The sequence below is a fragment of the Solanum pennellii genome, chromosome 4 (assembly GCF_001406875.1).
Source record: "Solanum pennellii chromosome 4, SPENNV200".
Lineage (NCBI taxonomy): Eukaryota > Viridiplantae > Streptophyta > Magnoliopsida > Solanales > Solanaceae > Solanum > Solanum pennellii.
This window is the reverse complement of record NC_028640.1, coordinates 67,978,597-67,988,564: the sequence shown is the minus strand read 5'-3', so window position 1 is coordinate 67,988,564 and position 9,968 is coordinate 67,978,597.

Here is a 9,968-nt window from a genome sequence, read left to right as displayed (position 1 = left end):
AATTTTTTTGTGGACGTGCCTCAAGACCTTGTCTATGCATCGAGTTGTCCCTTAGAGCCAGTCTGACAAATTTTCAAGGTCAAACGAGCCCTCGAAGAGCGCATACCCCCCATTTAGATGATTTTCGTGTGCTATAGCAAATCATTTTTTCGGTTATCCGGATTCCGAAGTCAAAAATGCCAAAGTTTTTTGTGGACGTCCGTCAAGACCTTTGTTATGCATCCGATTGGCCTTCAAGGCCAGTCCGACCAATTTTCAAGATCAAACGAGCCCCGAAGCGAGCATACCCCCATTTCGATGATTTTCGTGTCCAATAGAAAACCATTTTTTAGGTGATCCGGATTCCGGCGTCAAAAATGCCAAAAAAATTTTTGTGGACATCCGTCTTGACCTTGGCTATGAAGCCGGTTGGCCCTCAAGGCCAGTCCGACCAATTTTAAAGGTCAAACGAGCCCCGAAGCGAGCATACCCCCATTTCGTCGATTTTCGTGTGCAATAGCAAACCATTTTTTAGGTGATCCGGATTCCGGCGTCAAAAATGCCAAACTTTTTTGTGGACATCCGTCATGACCTTGGCTATGCAGCCGGTTGGCCCTCACAACCAGTCCGACCCATTTTAAAGGTCAAACGAGCCCCGAAGCGAGCATACCCCCATTACGATGATTTTCGTGTGCAATAGCAAACCTTTTTTTAGGTGATCCAGATTCTGACGTAAAAAATGGAAAAAAAATTTGTGTACGTCCGTCAAGACCTTGGCTATGCATCCACTTGGCTATCACAGCCAGTCCGATCCATTGTCAAGGTCAAACGAGCCACGAAGCGCGCATACCCCCCTATTTAGACGATTTTCGTGTGCTATAGCAAAACATTTTTAGGATTATCCGGATTCCAACGGCAAAAATGCCAAAAGTTTTTGTGGACATCCCTCAAGACCTTGGCTATGCATCCGGTTGCCCATGACGGCCAGTCCGACCCATTTTCAAGGTCAAACGAGCCCCGAAGCGCGCATACCCCCCAATTTAGATGATTTTCGTTTGCTATAGCACACTATTTTTAGGGTGATCCGGATTCCGACGTCAAAAATTCAAAAATATTTTGTGGACGTGCGTCAAGACCTTTTCTATGCATCCAGTTGTCCCTCAGAGCCAGTCCGACCAATTTTCAAGGTCAAACAAGCCCCGAAGTGCGCATACCCACCTTTAAGACGATTTTCGTGTGCTATAGCAAACCAATATTTGGGTTATTCGGATTCCGATGTCAAAAATGCAAATATTTTTTGTGGACGTCCGCCAAGACCTTGTATATGCATCCGGTTGGCTTTCACGGCCAGTCTGACCCATTTTGAAGGTCAAACGAGCCCCAAAGCGAGCATACACCCCATTTCGATGATTTTCGTGTGCTATAGCAAACCATTTTTTGGGTGATCCGGATTAAGAATTCAAAAATTCCAAACTTTTTTGTGGACGACCGTCAAGACCTTGGCTATACAGCCAGTTGGCCATCACTTCCACTTCGAACCATTTTCAAGGTCAAACGAGCCCTGAAGCGCGCATACCCCCATTTCGACGATTTTCGTGTGCTATAGCAAACAATTTTTTGGGTGATCCGGATTCCGACTTCAAAAATGCCAAACTTTTTTCTGGACGTCCTTCAAGACGTTGGCAATGCAGCCGGTTGGCCCTCACAGCCATTCCGACCCATTTTGAAGGTAAAACGAGCCTCGAAGCGAGCATACCAGCATTTCGACGATTTTCGTGTGCAATAGCAAACCTTTTTTTAGGTGATCCGGATTCCGACGTCAAAAATGGAGAAAAAAATTGTGTACGTCCGTCAAGACCTTGGCTATGCATCCAATTGCCTATCACAGCCAGTACGACCCATTGTCAAGGTCAAACGAGCCACGAAGCACGCAAACCCCCCTATTTAGACGATTTTTGTGTGCTATAGCAAACATTTTTAGGGTGATCCGGATTCTAACGTCAAAAATGCCAAAAGTTTTTGTGGACATCCGTCAAGACCTGGGCTATGCATCCGGTTGCCATCACGGCCAGTCCGACCCATTTTCAAGGTCAAACGAGCCCCAAAGCGCACATACCCGCCAATTTAGACGATTTTCATTTGCTATAGCAAACCATTTTTAGGGTGATCCGGATTTCGATGTCAAAAATTCAAAAACATTTTGTGGACGTGCGTCAAGAGCTTGTCTATACATCCAGTTGTCCCTCAGAGCCAGTCCGACCAATTTTCAAGGTCAAACGAGCCCCGAAGTGCGCATACCCACCTTTAAGACGATTTTCGTGTGCTATAGCAAACCAATATTTGGGTTATTCGGATTCCGACGTCAAAAATGCCAATCTTTTTTGTGGACGTCCGCCAAGACCTTGTCTATGCATCCGGTTGGCCCTCACGGCCCGTCCGACCCATTTTGAAGGTCAAACGAGCCCCAAAGCGAGCATACACCCCATTTCGATGATTTTCGTGTGCGATAGCAAACCATTTTTTGGGTGATCCGGGTTAAGACTTAAAAAATTCCAAACTTTTTTGTGGACGACCGTCAAGACCTTGTCTATACAGCCAGTTGGCCATCACTTCCACTTCAAACCATTTTCAAGGTCAAACGAGCCCCAAAGCGCGCATACCCCTATTTCGACGATTTTCGAGTGCTGTAGCAAACAATTTTTTGGGTGATCCGGATTCGAATGTCAAAAATGCAAAAAAAAAATGTGGACGTCCTTCAAGACCTTGGCTATGGATGCGGTTTGCCTTCACGGCCAGTCTGACCCATTTTCAAGGTCAAACGAGCCCTAAAGCGCGCATACCCCCATTTCGACGATTTTCGTGTGCTATAGCAAACAATTTTTTGGGTGATCCGGATTCCGACTTCAAAAATGCCAAACTTTTTTCTGGACGTCCTTCAAGACGTTGGCAATGCAGCCGGTTGGCCCTCACAGCCAGTCCGACCCATTTTGAAGGTAAAACAAGCCTCGAAGCAAGCATACCAGCATTTCGACGATTTTCGTGTGCAATAGCAAACCTTTTTTTAGGTGATCCGGATTCCGACGTCAAAAATGGAGGAAAAAAATTGTGTACGTCCGTCAAGACCTTGGCTATGCATCCAATTGCCTATCACAGCCAGTCCGACCCATTGTCAAGGTCAAACGAGCCACGAAGCACGCAAACCCCCCTATTTAGACGATTTTTATGTGCTATAGCAAAACATTATTAGGGTGATCCGGATTCTAACGTCAAAAATGCCAAAAGTTTTTGTGGACATCCGTCAAGACCTGGGCTATGCATCCGGTTGCCCATCATGGCCAGTTCGACCCATTTTCAAGGTCAAACGAGCCCCAAAGCCCATATACCCGCCAATTTAGACGATTTTCATTTGCTATAGCAAACCATTTTTAGGGTGATCCGGATTTCGACGTCAAAAATTCAAAAACATTTTGTGGATGTGCGTCAAGATCTTTTCTATGCATCCGGTTGCCCATCATGGCCAGTTCGACCCATTTTCAAGGTCAAACGAGCCCCAAAGCCCATATACCCGCCAATTTAGACGATTTTCATTTGCTATAGCAAACCACTTTTAGGGTGATCCGGATTCTAACGTCAAACATGCCAAAAGTTTTTGTGGACATCCGTCAAGCCCTGGGCTATGCATCCGGTTGCCCATCATGGCCAGTTCGACCCATTTTCAAGGTCAAACGAGCCCCAAAGCCCATATACCCGCCAATTTAGACGATTTTCATTTGCTATAGCAAACCACTTTTAGGGTGATCCGGATTCTAACGTCAAACATGCCAAAAGTTTTTGTGGACATCCGTCAAGCCCTGGGCTATGCATCCGGTTGCCCATCATGGCCAGTTCGACCCATTTTCAAGGTCAAACGAGCCCCAAAGCCCATATACCCGCCAATTTAGACGATTTTCATTTGCTATAGCAAACCACTTTTAGGGTGATCCGGATTCTAACGTCAAACATGCCAAAAGTTTTTGTGGACATCCGTCAAGCCCTGGGCTATGCATCCGGTTGCCCATCATGGCCAGTTCGACCCATTTTCAAGGTCAAACGAGCCCCAAAGCCCATATACCCGCCAATTTAGACGATTTTCATTTGCTATAGCAAACCACTTTTAGGGTGATCCGGATTCTAACGTCAAACATGCCAAAAGTTTTTGTGGACATCCGTCAAGCCCTGGGCTATGCATCCGGTTGCCCATCATGGCCAGTTCGACCCATTTTCAAGGTCAAACGAGCCCCAAAGCCCATATACCCGCCAATTTAGACGATTTTCATTTGCTATAGCAAACCACTTTTAGGGTGATCCGGATTCTAACGTCAAACATGCCAAAAGTTTTTGTGGACATCCGTCAAGCCCTGGGCTATGCATCCGGTTGCCCATCATGGCCAGTTCGACCCATTTTCAAGGTCAAACGAGCCCCAAAGCCCATATACCCGCCAATTTAGACGATTTTCATTTGCTATAGCAAACCACTTTTAGGGTGATCCGGATTCTAACGTCAAACATGCCAAAAGTTTTTGTGGACATCCGTCAAGCCCTGGGCTATGCATCCGGTTGCCCATCATGGCCAGTTCGACCCATTTTCAAGGTCAAACGAGCCCCAAAGCCCATATACCCGCCAATTTAGACGATTTTCATTTGCTATAGCAAACCACTTTTAGGGTGATCCGGATTCTAACGTCAAACATGCCAAAAGTTTTTGTGGACATCCGTCAAGCCCTGGGCTATGCATCCGGTTGCCCATCATGGCCAGTTCGACCCATTTTCAAGGTCAAACGAGCCCCAAAGCCCATATACCCGCCAATTTAGACGATTTTCATTTGCTATAGCAAACCACTTTTAGGGTGATCCGGATTCTAACGTCAAACATGCCAAAAGTTTTTGTGGACATCCGTCAAGCCCTGGGCTATGCATCCGGTTGCCCATCATGGCCAGTTCGACCCATTTTCAAGGTCAAACGAGCCCCAAAGCCCATATACCCGCCAATTTAGACGATTTTCATTTGCTATAGCAAACCACTTTTAGGGTGATCCGGATTCTAACGTCAAACATGCCAAAAGTTTTTGTGGACATCCGTCAAGCCCTGGGCTATGCATCCGGTTGCCCATCATGGCCAGTTCGACCCATTTTCAAGGTCAAACGAGCCCCAAAGCCCATATACCCGCCAATTTAGACGATTTTCATTTGCTATAGCAAACCACTTTTAGGGTGATCCGGATTTCGACGTCAAAAATTCAAAAACATTTTGTGGATGTGCGTCAAGATCTTTTCTATGCATCCAGTTGGCCCTCAGAGCCAGTTCGACCAATTTTCAAGGTCAAACAAGCCCCGAAGTGCTCATACCCCCCTTTTAGATGATTTTCGTGTGCTATAGCAAACCATTTTTCAGGTTATACGGATTACGACGTCAAAAATGCCAAACTTTTTTGTGGACGTCCGTCAAGACCTTTTCTATGCATCCGGTTGGCCCTCACGGCCAGTCCGATCCATTTTGAAGGTCAAACAAGCCCCGAAGCGAGCATACACCCCATTTCGACGATTTTCAAGTGCTATAGCAAACCATTTTTTGGGTGATCCAGATTAAGACGTAAAAAATTCCAAACTTTTTTGTGGACGTCCGTCAAGACCTTGGCTATACAGCCAGTTGGCCATCACTTCCACTTCGAACCATTTTCAAGGTCAAACGAGCCCCGAAGCGCGTATACCCCCTATTTAGACGATTTTCATGTGCTATAGCAAACCATTTTAAGGGTGATCCTGACTTCGAAAAAATTCCAAAATTTTTTGTGGACGTGCCTCAAGACCTTGTCTATGCTTCTAGTTGGCCCTCAGAGCCAGTCCGACGAATTTTCAAGGTCAAACGAGCCCCGAAGCGTGCATACCCCCCATTTAGATGATTTTCGTGTGCTATAGAAAACCATTTTTTGGGTGATTCACATTCCGATGTCAAAAATGCCAAATTTTTTTGTGGAGGTCCTTAAAGACCTTGGCTGAGCAGCCGGTTGTCCATCACGGGCAGTCCGACCCATTTTAAAGGTCAAACGAGCCCCGAAGGGAGCATACCCCCATTTCAACGATTTTCGTGTGCAATAGCAAACCATTTTTTAGGTGATCCAGATTCAAACGTCAAAAATGCCATAAATTTTTGTGGACGTCCGTCAAGACCTTGGCTATGCATCCAGTTGGCCATCACGGCCAGTCCGACCCATTTTCAAGGTCAAACGAGCCCCAAAGCGCGCATACCCCCTATTTAGACGATTTTCGTGTGCTATAGCAAACCATTTTTAGGGTGATCCGGATTTTGACGTCAAAGTTCCAAATTTTTTTGTGGACGTGCTTCAAGACCTTGTCTATGCATCCAATTGTCCCTCAGAGCTAGTCCGACAAATTTTCAAGGTCAAACGAGCCCCGAAGCGCGCATACTCCCTATTTAGATGATTTTCATGTGCTGTAGTAAACCATCTTTTCGGTTATCCGGATTACGATGTCAAAAATGCCAAAATTTTTTGTGGAGGTCCTTAAAGACCTTGGCTGTGCAGCCGGTTGTCCATCACGGCCAGTCCGACCCATTTTAAAGGTTAAACGAGCCCCGAAGCGTGCATACCCCCCATTTAGACGATTTTCGTGAGCTATAACAAACCATTTTTTAGGTAATCCGGATTCCAACGTAAAAAATACCACAAAAAAATTTTTGACGTCCGTCAAGACCTTGGCTATGCATCCAGTTGGCCATCACGGCCTGTCTGACCCATTTTCAAGGTCAAACGAGCCCCGAAGCGCGCAAACCCCCCTATTTAGACGATTTTCGTGTGCTATAGCAAAACATTTTTAGGGTGAACCGGATTACGACGTCAAAGTTCCAAATTTTTTTGTGGACGTGCGTCAAGACCTTGTCTATGCATCCAGTTGTCCCTCAGAGCCAGTCCGACAAATTTTCAAGGTCAAACGAGCCCCGAAGCGCGCATACCCCCCATTTTGATGATTTTCGTGTGCTATAGCAAACCATTTTTTTGGTTATCCAGATTCCGAAGTCAAAAATGCCAAACTTTTTTGTGGACGTCCGTCAAGAACTTTGCTATGCATCCGGTTAGCCCTCACGGCCAGTCCGACCAATTTTCAAGGTCAAACGAGCCCCGAAGCGAGCATACCCCCATTTCGACCATTTTTGTGTGCAATAGCAAACCATTTTTTAGGTGATCCGGATTCCGGCGTAAAAAATGCCAAACTTTTTTGTGGACATCCGTCATTACCTTGGCTATGCAGCCGGTTGGCCCTCACAGCCAGTCCGACAAATTTTCAAGGTCAAACGAGCCCCGAAGCGCGCATACCCCCCCCATTTAGATGATTTTCGTGTGCTATAGCAAACCATTTTTTCGGTTATCCGGATTCCAAAGTCAAAAATGCCAAACTTTTTTGTGGACGTCCGTCAAGACCTTTGCTATGCATCCGGTTGGACCTCACGGCCAGTCCGACCAATTTTCAAGGTCAAACGAGCCCCGAAGAGAGCATACCTCCATTTCGACGATTTTCGTGTGCAATAGCAAACCATTTTTTAGCTGATCCGGATTCCGGCGTCAAAAATGCCAAACTTTTTTGTGGACATTCGTCATGACCTTGGCAATGCAGCCGGTTGACCCTCAAAGCCAGTTCGACCCATTTTAAAGGTCAAACGAGCCCCGAAGCGAGCATACCCCTATTACGACGATTTTCGTGTGCAATAGCAAACCTTTTTTTAGGTGATCCAGATTGTGACGTCAAAAATGGAAAAAAAATTTGTGTACGTCCGTCAAGACCTTGGCTATGCATCCACTTTGCTATCGAAGCCAGTCCGACCCATTGTCAAGGTCAAACGAGCCACGAAGCGCGCATACCCCCTTTTTAGACGATTTTCGTGTGCTATAGCAAAACATTTTTAGGGTTATCAGGATTCCGACGTCAAAAATGCCAAAAGTTTTTGTGGTTATTCGTCAAGTCCTTGGCTATGCATCCGGTTGCCCATCACGGCCAGTCCGACCCATTTTCAAGGTCAAACGAGCTTCGAAGCGCGCATACCCCCCAATTTAGACGATTTTCGTTTGCTATAGCAAACCATTTTTAGGGTGATCTGGATTCAGACGTCAAAAATTCAAAAACATTTTGTGGACGTGCGTCAAGACCTTGTCTATGCATCCTGTTGTCCCTCAGAGCCAGTCCAACGAATTTTCAAGGTCAAACGAGCCCCGAAGTGCGTATACCCACCTTTTAGATGATTTTCGTGTGCTATAGCAAACCAATATTCGGGTTATCCGGATTCCGCGTCAAAAATGCCAATCTTTTTTGTGGACGTCCGCCAAGACCTTGTCTATGCATCCGGTTGGCCCTCACGTCCAGTCCGACCCATTTTGAAGGTCAAACGAGACCCAAAGCGAGCATACAGCCCATTTCGATGATTTTCGTGTGCTATGGCAAACCATTTTTTGGGTGATCCGGCTTAAGACGTTAAAAATTCCAAACTTTTTTGTGGACGACCGTCAAGACCTTGGCTATACAGCCAGTTGGCCATCACTTCCACTTCGAACCATTTTCAAGGTCAAACGAGCCCCAAAGCGCGCATACCCCTATTTCGACGATTTTCGAGTGCTATAGCAAACAATTTTTTGGGTGATCCGGATTCGGACGTCAAAAATGCATAAAAAATTTGTGGACGTCCGTCAAGACCTTGGCTATGTATGCGGTTTTCCTTCACGGACAGTCTGACCCATTTTCAAGGTCAAACAAGCCCTGAAGCGCGCGTACCCCCATTTCGATGATTTTCGTGTACTATATCAAACAATTTTTTGGGTGATTCGGATTCCGACTTCAAAAATGCCAAACGTTTTTGTGGACGTCCTTCAAGACGTTTTCAATGCAGCCGGTTAGCCCTCACAGCCAGTACTACCCATTTTGAAGGTCAAACGAGCCCCGAAGCGAGCATACCCACATTTCGACGATTTTCGTGTGCAATAGCAAACCTTTTTTTAGGTGATCCGGATTCCGACGTCAAAAATGGAGAAAAAAATTGTGTACATCCGTCAAGACCTCTTCTATGCATCCACTTGGCTATCACAGCCATTCCGACCCATTGTAAGGGTCAAACGAGCCACGAAGCACGCATACCCCCCTATTTTGACGATTTTTGTGTGCTATAGCAAAACATTTTTAGGGTGATCCGGATTCCAACGTCAAAAATGCCAAAAAATTTTGTGGACATCCGTCAAGACCTTGGCTATGCATCCGGTTTCCCATCACGGCCAGTCCGACCCATTTTCAAGGTCCAACGAGCCCCGAAGCGCGCATACCCGCCAATTTAGACGATTTTCATTTGCTATAGCAAACCATTTTTAGGGTGATCCGGATTTCGACGTCAAAAATTCAAAAACATTTTGTGGACGTGCGTCAAGATCTTTTCTATGCATCCAGTTGGCCCTCAAAGCTAGTTCGACTAATTTTCAAGGTCAAACGAGCCCCGAAGTGCTCATACCCCCCTTTTAGATGATTTTCGTGTGCTATAGCAAACCATTTTTTGGGTTATGAGGATTACGACGTCAAAAATGCCAAAATTTTTTGTGGACGTCCGTCAAGACCTTGTCTATGCATCCGGTTGGCCCTCACGGCCAGTCCGACCCATTTTGAAGGTCAAACAAGCCCCGAAGCGAGCATACACCCCATTTCGACGACTTTCGAGTGCTATAGCAAACCATTTTTTGGGTGATCCAGATTAAGACGTCAAAATTTCCAATCTTTTTTGTGGACGTCCGTCAAGACCTTGGCTATACAGCCAGTTGTCCATCACGGCCAGTCCGACCCATTTTCAAGGTCAAACGAGCCCCGAAGCGCGCATAACCCCCTAATTAGACGATTTTCGTGTGCTATAGCAAACCATTTTTAGGGTGATCCGGATTCCAACGTCAAAAATGCCAAATTTTTTC